Source organism: Nomascus leucogenys, chromosome 7b (genome assembly GCF_006542625.1).
Source record: "Nomascus leucogenys isolate Asia chromosome 7b, Asia_NLE_v1, whole genome shotgun sequence".
NCBI classification, from domain to species: Eukaryota; Metazoa; Chordata; class Mammalia; order Primates; family Hylobatidae; genus Nomascus; species Nomascus leucogenys.
Genome location: NC_044387.1, coordinates 19,206,882 through 19,218,140, shown reverse-complemented (window position 1 = coordinate 19,218,140; position 11,259 = coordinate 19,206,882). Strand labels below are relative to the sequence as shown.

General features: G+C 33.8%; 1 pseudogene; it reads right to left on the bottom strand.

The window, feature by feature from the left end:
- Positions 1 to 8,146: 8,146 nt before the first annotated feature.
- On the bottom strand, positions 8,147 to 8,333 carry LOC100580050 (annotated as a pseudogene).
- Between the last annotated feature and the right edge of the window lie 2,926 nt (positions 8,334 to 11,259).

Genomic DNA, 11,259 nt, shown 5'->3' with positions numbered 1-11,259 from the left:
AAACTTTGGTATATATTTAACAAAGAGTTTGATCAAATTCTATGACACAATGAATGAATAAAATTGCTTGGCCAAAATTGGCATCTTGTAATGCTAAGTTTTGTCACCCACAAGCCAAGTATATATCTTTAATTATTTAGCATACTTCTATTTCCTTCAATAGGTTTATAAACTTTATCCATAAATATGGATAAAGATTTCCTTTGTTAGATTTATCCTTGTATAATATTTCTTAATATGGTTATTAATATATTTTCATTAAATTTGCTTTTTCTCTTTTAAGTTTTGCTTTATTTTGTCAAAATTATACACATAGTAAAATTGAGTATATTAAAATTGCCTCCACACTTTTTCTAAAAATTAAACAAGTCAACACTTGTTAACATCTGATTATATCTTTTTAAAAACAGGCAACAGAAGCCTGATGAATCTGAAAATAAAAATGGGGTTGGTCAAACCACCAAAGCAGCAACTGGGAATGACAGCGTGAAAATCAAATGCAAAAATATCCACAATTTCATGGGAATACCCTCCCTTCCTAAAAAGCCAACTTATTCTTATCACTTCAAGCAGCATGTTTTATACTGAGTGGCAACCTGAATAGATGCAGCTGGGAATGACCAGTGAAATTAGGAAAATTTCTCACAGGAGCTGAATTAATAGCAATGAAAAAACTTGTGAGCAGACCTAAAAGATCTAATATTGCTATCTTAGAATATTCCCCTGAAAATTTTAGAAATATCAAGCTAAGTCTCTCTTATAAAAGAAAACAATTCACATAGAGACCAAATACTGAGCAAAAAATTGAAATTGAGCAGGGCCAAAATATTAGACGTTAGATTTTATGGGAGTAGATCACAGATAGCAAGTGATTTAAAAAACCAAAAAGTTTGAAAATGCGCCCAAGCTAATCTTCCCAGAAAACCCACATCATTTAAACATCAGATACTACAAAAAAATAAAATAAATAAAATCTAACTCCATGCAAGTGTATTCCAAGAAAAAAAAAATAAAAAGAAACTAGATAGTGTTTTAATAAATAATGGAAAAACACCAGAAACACACAAAACAAAGAAGATGAAAGCATTGATTTAATACATATAAGTGGGGGAAAAATAAATTATAAAAAGTTATGTAAACATTGAAAGATCAGCTAAAATTAGAAATAAAAAAGCTCAGAACTGTTTGCCTAGGCAAATGGAAGATATAAAACAAAACCTCTCAGACACCAGTAGTTACTGGGGGTGAAAATGGAGGGTGGAGTACAAAGCAAAAAAAAACAATAGACACCACAGTTAAAAAAAGCAGAGTAAAAGCAAAAGATGGAAATGGGAAATGCATAAAGATATTGGAGAAATGATAAAGCAGAAGAAAGAAACAAGAAAAGTATTTTTAAAATCAAATACGATTAAAGAGTACATATATTTGAAAGTGATAGTAATAAAACACAAGCTCTGGTCAAGGTGTAATAATAAGGAACAAACTTATAATCCCATCTGAAACAACCAAAAGACAAGACAAAAAGAAAAGAAAAAAAGCAATAGTTTTTAAGACACTTAATACCAGACAGAAGTGATACCCGAAAGAAGGAAAGCAAACCGAAGGAATCTTACATTTATTTCAGCTTATTGCCTTGAGAAAGGTTCCAGCCTTGGCACAGAGTCCTGAAGACTTCCTGAGTTGAGGAAGCTTAGTAGAGGCCCTGGGGAGGACTAAGTGGCTATAATTTGCAAGAGAAAGTACCAGAGAGGAGAAAACTGCACAGGGAGAAAATTCTGGCTGTCTACAGAGTCTCCTCTGAGTACTCAGCAAAGTACTGAGCATCACACGCATGTGAGGAAACTACTTTAGAATTGTGGGAAAGATCACTCAATAAAATTAGAGGAAACAGTGCCTGGTACTCACAAAGGGCAGTAAACAGCCAGACTGGACAATTTCAGGATACACAGGGCATTCGATGGAACATTCAGGAGACTCTTACCTCAGTAATGGGTGATATTAGCCTTATAGTAAACATTGCTATGGAGTCACCTAACAAATCAAAAATAAAAAATAGACCAAAGTGGATTCAACTGTTTCAAATAAATTAATCAAAAACATGTATAGGAAATCAAATCTATACAGCACCATTTGAATGTAAAATAATAACTTAATATTTGTTGATTGAATGATGTAAAATTCAAATTGTCTGGCATTCAGTCTAAGAAACAGATGTAGTAAGAAAAAGAAAACTATGACCTATAATGAGGATAAAAAACAAGTAATGAAAACTGACAGAGAAGTGACACAGATGCTAGAATTTTTGAAAAATAAAATTAAAGCCATTACTCTATTTCATATGTCGAAAATTATGAAAAATAGAGAAATGCAGGATATTTTTTAAATCAAGCAACTTTTTAAATACATACATGGAATTTTTAAGATAGTGCTCAAGAAGACAACATAGCATAATAGAATTTTATCCAACTAGTTGCTAATTAGATCACAGTATGATTAGTATGTCATTACTTTCATATAAAATTAATTTTCTGACATACAAAAAAGTACAAATAATATAACAAATACTCACATATTCTTCACTAAACTAATGAAATAAACACAAATATTTTGAATCTCCTGTGAACTCCTCAGATTGCTTCTTTCCTGTATGTATCCACCTAAGACATGAAGCTCCCCTATTTGGTGTTTATTTTTTCCATGCACAGATCCTCATGTTTGCTATATATGTATATATCCATAGTACTCACATACATATACACATATTTTTCATCTATTCAATCAACAAACATTAAGTGGTATATACTATTACATTAAGTGCATATATTATTCTAGCTACTAGAAATAGGACAAAGGACAAATCACAGACCAGAATCCTTCTTCTCATAAAGATAGCATTTTAGTAAGTTAGGCAGACAGTGAGTAAAATAAATTTCTAAAATATATAATATGTTAGATGAGGGTAAGAGATAAAAGGAAAATGTGGTCAGTGTCAAGTTTCACAGACAATGTATTGCTTCTTGTGTAAGTAGTTAAAGGAAATGAAGGATTGAAAATATACTGGATATATATAAAGAACAGTAAAAAAATATAGAAAGATAGGAGGAGAGGAGTAGAAAATGAAATCAGAGAGACAGAAGAGTCTAGAGGAGTGTATAGATTTGGACTGGCTGGAGGCATTCATAATAACTTATTAACAACTCTTTGTCAGATGGTAACCAGTTGGTAGAATTTTATGCAGCGAATAGGCATGATAATATTGATATTTTAATCAAAAAAATCCTGGTATGTTGAAAATAGACTAGATTTATTTTATTTTGGTTTTGTTTTTCAGTGGTGGGCTTGATAGAAGGCAGGAAGTTCACTTGCGAGGCTGTTACAATAATCCAGGTGAAAGATAATGATGGCACAGGTCAAGATTTTAGTTCTGAGCTGTTGGAAAGAGAGCTACCATTAGCAGAAACAAACAAGCAAACAAATCTATTAAAAGAGCATGTTTGGAGGTAGTGGCAGCAGAATGATCAGGAGCTCAGTTTCGAACATAGTAAATTAAATATGTATATTATAATATCAAGCAAAGATGCCAAGGGTACAGTTGTATATATGAGGCTGGACTGCAGGGGAAAGAAGATTGTAAATATAAAATTTGGAAGCATTACCATATAAATGGCCCTGAATGGGCTTCAAGAGAATTAGCATGATAGTAAGGAGAAGAGGTCCAAATACAGTCATGCATCATTAAATAAGGATACACTCTGAGAAATGCATCCTTAGGCTATTTTGTTGTTGTGTGAACATCACACAGGGTTCTTGCACAAAGCTAGATTGTATAGCCTACTGCTCACCTAGGTTGTATGACATAGCCTGTTGCTCCTAGGCTAAAAACCTATGCAGCATGTTACTGCACTGAATACTGTAGGCAATTGTATTACAATTTTAAGTATCTGTGTATCTAAACATAGCAAAGGTAATGGGTTGCACAATGACATTGTGGTGCTTATGGTGTCACTAGATGACAGAAGTTTTTCAGCTCCATTATGATTTTATGTGTCCATCATTTTATGTACAGCCCATTATTGATCAAAATGTCATTATAAGGTGCACTCCCAGTGAGCAAGAGCAATGGGATTGTGAGATGAGGAGAAACCAGTTATGGGATTGAGATTATCCTTTGAGAAAGAAGGAAAACCAGGAGAGTGTGATGTCCTCAGAGTAACAAATATGACAAATGCTAACAGATCAAGTAAAATAGGACTGAGAACCATGGAATTCTCTTATTGGAAGTCATTGTTGACCTCGATAAGAACCATTTTGGTTAGGTAGTAACAATGAAGTCTTGCTGGTAGGAGTTCAGTAGAGAATAGTGGAAGAAAAACTGGGAATCATGGATATAGACAAGGAGATAAGTGGGGCAGTATTCGAGAAATTCAAGGTTAAGAGGCCATTTAAAAATGTGAGAAACAACAGCATGTCTATATATTTATAGGAAAGTTCCAATAGAAAGGAATGGTTGAGAGAAAAAAAAATCACTAAAACAAAGACTTTGGAAGATAGGGAGAAGATCTAGTTCATAGGTATGAAGGTGAAAGACATGCACAGGAAAAAGTTGAAAATATGAGTTCAAATGCAAGTAGGTTATTAGAAATTGTAGTGGGGGTTGTAGAAAGTCTCTTCCGATTGTCTCCTCCTTCTCAGTGAACTAGGTAGTAAGGTATTTTATTAAGACAGCCCTAGAAAATTAATACAGTAAATCATATTAAGATCAAAGTTGTGGCAATACTGGAGCGTTAGCCACAAAGACAGGGAGTAATGGCTGGAGAGCCCAATGACTGAGTGTTAGACTTGTGAGTGGAGATATTGGTGAAGATCATTAGACGAAAGAACTTACAGGAACTGAGATGCCAGAAAATGGCAGATAATGGGTTGTCTTTGAAATCATCAAGAACTATGACAGCACCAGTATTGGAGAAAGTGATGGGAAATCAGAAAGTAAAAGATTAAGTTGATACTAGGAACTGATCAGAGAGCTTTTACATGGCAGGTAGGAGCAAAAATAGAGTAATGGCTAGCATGATCTGATGATATAAGATTTAAAGCTGATATCATTATGTATGTTTAAACCTCTCTTCAAGTGGTGTCATCTATATGTATTCTTAGAATTGGATTTTTATGTAGCCTTATAGTTGACATTTATCCACATAGGTATATGTTCATTAATTTCTACTGCATAGTATTCCATCATATACCTATGGAAAAATGTGTTTATCCATTCTCCTGTTAATAGATGTTTAGTTTTTTCCAATTCTTGATATTGCAAACAAAGCTGTCTTCCATTTACTTTTGTTTTTATCTTGCTATACTTATAGTTATGTCTCAATTATTTAAAAATTAAGCCTACTATCTTTTTGTGATGAGTCTTTTTGGAAATTTTATATTAGTAACACTTACAAATAGCATTCGTTTTTTATTTTTTAATATTAATCTAATATTACATTTTTTATCAAAATTATCTCCATATTACTACATTTTTACAAGTACTATTATTATTTTACTATTTGAGTCTAATACTTAGCTGACATATTCTTATTTTCTTACTTTTTAAAAAATGTACTTGAAATTGTAAATTTCTATGGTTTTTGCTGCATTTCACAAGTATTAATAAGTGCACATATTATACATTCTTTCCATTCAGTTCTTTATATTTTTTTAATGATCAATGAGCTCTACTTTGAATTCTACTTAAACTCATAACTTGAAGAATGTTACGTAAGTTCAATTTGATGCGTTCTTTTGCCCCTTACATCTCCTTCTTCCTCTGAGCTTTTTTTCTCCATTGTTAAAATTCATCTTCTCTTAATTCTTTTAGCAATGTTAAAGCCTCTCTTAAAAAATAATTTTAAGTAATTACTGAATTACAGATATTTAGATATAAGATTACAAGGTTGGACTAATGAATTATTTTTATTAATGACTTTTGTCTGTAATAAATATAAAGTCTGATTATACATTAATATTTTTATGCAATTAATACTTGGTCAACTTTTTTTATTTCTTGAATTTCAAAATTTCTTAGTCATTAAGTTTTAGGTGTGATTATCTTAAATAAAATTTTGTTATTTTATCAAAGCTAATATTTCCCATATTTAAATAGGTAGATTTATATTTAGATTTAGTTCAATCATCTTATTCTGTGTTTTGTATTTCTGGTCCTCATGGTTTCTTTTCCTTGTTTTTAATTCCATTTTTACTTCTCTAAAATTACTAGAAATTTTTATATAATTTTTTTCACTTTACAATTTCAAATGTTACATTTCATATTTTTTGTACTTAAAAACTTTTTTAACCTTTTTATAGAAATATAACATTCTCCCTTGTACCGCTTCACAAATTTTCAGAATGTGACCATGCTCATGGAACCCGTCCCAAGATAAAGAAGCAGAGTATCATGAATATCCCAGGAAATGCTTTGTGTGCCCTACGGTTACTAACACCATCTGCTTAAATTTCTCTGTAGTATGTAAGGTAGTTCTCTTAGAGCCACGTCTCAGGTCACTAATTCTCTGGTTAGCTCTTCCTAATCTTCTTAGTCTGCTCATTGAGTATGACAGACAATGGTATGCATCTATGTGAATACTCCATGGGGCGCCTAGATTAAACATTTTTCCTGGGTAGGTTTGTGAGGGTGTTTGCAAATGAAATTAGAATTTAAGTTGCTGGGTTGAGTAAAATAGATTACCTTTCCCAACATGGTTGGGTACCATTCAATCCTCTGAGGGCTTGAACAGAACGGAAGGTAAGGAAAGGAGGAATCTACCCCCCCTTTTTTTTCCTGCCACACTGTTCGAACTGGGACATCTCATGTTATCTTCCGCCCTTGAACTAGGATTTGTATCATCGACTTCCCCAGTTCTCAGGCCTTCAGACTCAGCCTACATTACACAACTCGCTTTCCTAGGTCTCCAGTTTGCAGATAGCAGATCATGGGACTTCTCAGTTTCTGTAACTACATGAGCCAATTCCTCATAATAAATATAAATAATATATAACAATATGTATATTATAAAAATATATATATAATTCTATTTTGTTATCCCATCAATAAACTTCAGCATATTTAGTTAGAAGTTTTTCTCTGATTTTCATATTTAAAATACTTTAATGCCTTATTCTGTTTATTTCCATCTACTAAGATTCTAATCATATCATGTAATCCAGTTGTGTGAGCTCATTTTCAGCATTAACTTTTTTTCTTTTTCTCTGATTTTATTATTTCAACTTCCTTATTACTGATGAGGATATATGGATTACGACAGTTCTGGAATGATTTTAGACAGAAAAAAAATTAAATGTGGACATGTTTGGGCCCCAAGGCTTCGATTTTTTATACGTGCCTTCCCTTCTTCCCTCCTTTATATCTAAGAACCTAGACAGAGCAAAAATTTTAAGGCCAAATCTCTTTGTATGTATGTAGAGTTTTTCTAGGTCACTTTTCACAACTGGAGAATCTCTGTGAAAAGATTTTCATGCATATTTTTATGCAGGATTAGAAAATCCAGTTTACCCACCTGCAACAGCCTGAGGCTGTCTCTCTGGTCTTCCTGTGTGAATGACAAGCCTACACCCAGCCTTTCATGCCTAAATACAGGGTAAAAATTACTGTGGGCTGCAGTGCCATTGGCTCTCACCATGTTGACTTTTGTTATATTTTGTCTCTTTGAATCTTTCCTTTATTCTTTGGTGTTTAGTTAGATCTTACTTTGAAGGTTTTGTTTCATCTATGATCTCATGTTCATAGCAGAAGGGCAACTATCTGAATCAGGTCATCATGGTTTTTAATAAAAGAAAGCAGTGTAAATACTTAACCAAGTTCTCCTATTAAAAACAACCAGCAGTTGGACTCCCCACATCTGTGCCTCCACTCTTATTCTCAATCTTCATATTTCTACATTTTTTTATGGTTAGTGTTTTATTCTTTGAAGAATGCTTCTAAAACATCACACTAAGTCAAGCTGAAAGGTAAAGTTTAAAATAGTTTTTAAAGGATAAGTCATAACATATGTAATGACTATTCACTCTACAGAATCTTGACCTTAGAGCTTATGACACACCCAGTTGGCAGTAGCACCCAGGTTTTCCAAATAGCCAGTCATTATTTTTCTTTTGTCTGCATAGACTTCTCATTAGCTGCCTTCTGCTTTTGTTGCATGAGCTCAGAGTCCCTCTGCTTTCTCTGAGAGGTAGTCAACCTATCCTCTTTTCTTTTCCCCTTACTATTTTCCTGGGTTTTCTCCATATTTTTTCTGGTGGACAAGTTCTCATTGATTTCCACAGGCCATGCCGACCACTGACGGAGCCTGGAATAAAGTGACTCAGAAAAAGCAACAGCTCCCTTGCACACTAGGCTACTGTTACCACTGTCTTCTTTTCTCTTTCTACATTTTTCTACTAGCTTTTGTTTTCTCCCCTGAGACAAACTGTGTGGGGAAGATTTTCTCAAACCATGGTTTTCCTCTACTCTCATGTCACAACAATCAACACAGACTTCCGTGACAAAATGTAGGGGGGAGTTTCCCCACACACCAAGCAGTGGACACCAGATGAGTGTCCTCCTGTTTAATTCCAACACTGCCTATCTGGAGATAGCATCATATCCCACAGGGTGGGGTTCAGTAGCCAAGCCTGCCCCTCGCTCACCAGTCATAATTCTAGGCCTCTGAAATTCTGATTAACTGGCATCAGGCATTGGGGTTCCCATGACTCCCTGTTTTGGTTCAATTAATTTGCTAGAACAACTCACGGAACTGAAGGAAACAATTGCTTACATTTGCTGATTTTGCAAAGGGTATCTATGGAGAGTTGCATAGGCAGGCATGTAGAAAATGGTGTGGAGTTTCCATGCCCTCCCCGGGTGTGCCACCCTCCAGGAATCTCCATGTGTTCACCTATCTGGAAGCCCCCTTAACCCAATCCTCTTGGGATTTTATGGAAGCTTCAGGACATCAGTATTCCTTCCCCCTAGAATATAGGGCAGGACCCTCTCTGGGAAAGTTCTTAAGACCCAAGTTCAGAAAGGCCAGGGAAGAGTAGAGTCCTGCCTGGGGCCGGTGAGATAAAGGTAGGAGAAAGGAGGGCAAGAGAAGGTTAGAAGCCTGCCCCTGAGGCCTAACACACCCAACATTATAACAAAAGACTGTAACAAGGGCTACAGAAGTTGTGAGCCAGGAACCTTGGATGAAAGCCAATATATATCATGACACCACAAAACCAAATCTATCTAATCTCATCATTTGTATGTGACAGTTCTTCCATTCCATTCAATATCCTCCTAACACTAAAATTCTTTCCTGAGCTTATAATTCCCAGAAATACTTTCACTAATTGCAGGTATAGGAAAATCATTTTATAACTGTATTTTAAAAATATTTTATATTTAAATGATGATTTAAAATAGCCTGTTCTGTAAGACATAATTGCTGTTAAAAAAAAAAAAAGTAGAAGAAAAAAAAAAGACCTAGCATGCTATAAAATTTTTATAATACCAAATAAGGTGGTACTTGTTGGAAAATAAAGTATGCACAACTGTAAGGGGACATAAAGCTATCAAGAAAACCACAGCTTTGCTACAATCCTTGATTAGCTGAAGTAGCACTGTGGGTGTTTCCTTCGAAGTCAGTTCTTTGCTACCAGATAGAGATGTTCTTGTTTCTTGTTAGATATCCTAGACCATAATTTAATCCATTAGTCAGCAAAGAGTGGAATCATTCCCATACCTACTCCAAATGTTCTCTTTCATTTCTTTCGGGTCTATGCTACAAGTCAATACTTTCCCTACATGATTTCTCCAGGCTTTTTCATTTTATGTTTCAAGACAAACTACGCTTATTAAAAGTGAGGCTTTGGGTTGTACAACATTGTGAATGTACAAAATGCCACTTAATTTCAAACTTCACAATGATTGATTTTATGCTGTGTGAATTTCACCACAATAAAAACATGAGATTTTCTCACCAGCAGTGTTGATAAAGCAGCACCAATTTCTATTTATGAATTAAGTACACTGGTGATCTGGTCCTTGCTTTGGTTCAAACATAGAAATAACAACATCTGAGAGACTTTTCCTGACATCCCTAACATTTGTACCCAGTCTTCCTTAAGCTTTCTGGAGCATTGAAAATGAAAATAATAGTTTTCCTCTTTAACATCTCTTTTGCAATTTTGTTTGTGTTAATGTTCTTCTGATCTAATTTTCTTCCTATCTTTCTGACTCAAGTTTTGTTTGCTGGTTTTAATTTTTCCACCTATCCTTTTGATGTTAAAATTTCATGTAGTCAATAGACTTTTTCTCTTGCAGTTCTACGTTAAGTTTTTGTGCAACCGAAGCTCACACAACACTTCAACGTACGTCTACTGCTCTGCTACACTTCAAACTAATGCAGTAAATTGTATGCATTCTTTATTGCTACCAAGAGGCTGCTGAATGCTTCTAGATTACATCATTTTGTTTTGAAGAGTACCATGTTCATTTTCTCCAATCTCAACTGTGCTCTCAGTTATTTCTGTGTCTTCAGTCAACTGCGCCTCTCATTCTACAGAGCAAACATTTTAAACTTCTAAATATTTTCTCCAAGAAAACTGAGTTAATGTAAATCCTACACAAAAAGGCCATATTAGTCATTCTATAAATATATTGTCAGAATTAATGAACATGTAAATCTTACTTCATATTTGGCACCTATATTTTAATTCATTCTTGCCTGCTCTATATTTCTTACAAATATGTATTTTTTCAATGATTCAGGTGTGCAGTAGGTACATTTCATATTACAAAATACTTTGTTCATTTTTCCCTGCTTCCTTCAGTAAGCTTTAACTGTGAAACAGCTTAATTGCTACTAACAATTATATCTTAGATGTATAACAGTCCCCTTTAGACCAATGTCAATGTTTGTTAATCTAACATTACTTTTTTGAAGGAAAATTACTGCTATTAAATGTATACTTATGGAAGGAAGTAATGTTGTAATCAGTTCTGGGGATTCAATTAACTAGGGTGTAATAATACTGTTTGCTTGAAAAAAAAACAATTTGTACCTGCATATTTTCATTTGGCTACCTAAAGATCTTTTAAGGGATTATCTGATCATTAGAATGCTTATTATCTTGATAAAATATCCTAGTTTGGTGATTACAAAATAATTTAATGAGATCTTTCTTAGTTAAACTCAAGTATTTTATACAGTATCATAAATTTAAAAAATTCTT